Here is a 722-nt window from a genome sequence, read left to right as displayed (position 1 = left end):
CACGCAATTGTAGTCGTTGCGTGAACGTATCAAGATCAATTCGTGACGAGCGTTGATTACGATCCGTTTGTAGTCCTCGCAAAAGCCTAGCAATGTATTGAGCGGGACACAATAATTAAAGTACTCCACAAACATGTTTCTCGAGAGACCCCAACCAGCGTTCTTCAACAATAAATTTTTGTCACGAGTCAGCGATACATAGTTTTTGAGCGTGCTCGTTACTCCAACGTTTCTGCAGCGGTCAACCTCCACACCATTGAGTTCGTACCGGATTTCATCGAACAGAAAGGCTGCACAATTATTTGTCAACATCTCAACTGCATGGTTATCGCCTTCTATCCTCGTTTGCACAAACTTGCCCTCGATGTAGAGAAAACTCTCACATGGCAACGTGTACAAATCCTGCTGTTGTAGCGGTATTCGTATCTCGTCACTGTGTCCAAAAGATGTATTGGCGTATGGATTGTACGTGTGAGTCTCGATCTTGACGATGCGATCGTCAAAGATCGCATCGTCAAGATCGGCTCACCGCCAATGTTCAAAATGTCGACCATTTTTACGTATTTTTTCGCACAATGAATCCCAAAAATCTTAAAAATGCAATGTTGGCTGCGCTAAGTTTCTTATTTTTAGTAGGTATTATATAGGGGTTCTAACCCCATGGTCCTCCGAGGGGGGGTGAGGGGCGGGGGGTACCGCGGGCGAGGGGGGTATGACGTCAC

Source organism: Odontomachus brunneus, unplaced genomic scaffold, assembly GCF_010583005.1.
Source record: "Odontomachus brunneus isolate Ranch 3 - 2012 unplaced genomic scaffold, Obru_v1 Obru_scaffold_173, whole genome shotgun sequence".
In the NCBI taxonomy this organism is placed as follows: Eukaryota; Metazoa; Arthropoda; class Insecta; order Hymenoptera; family Formicidae; genus Odontomachus; species Odontomachus brunneus.
The sequence above is the reverse complement of the archived record's forward strand: the minus strand, read 5'-3'. Positions refer to the sequence as shown.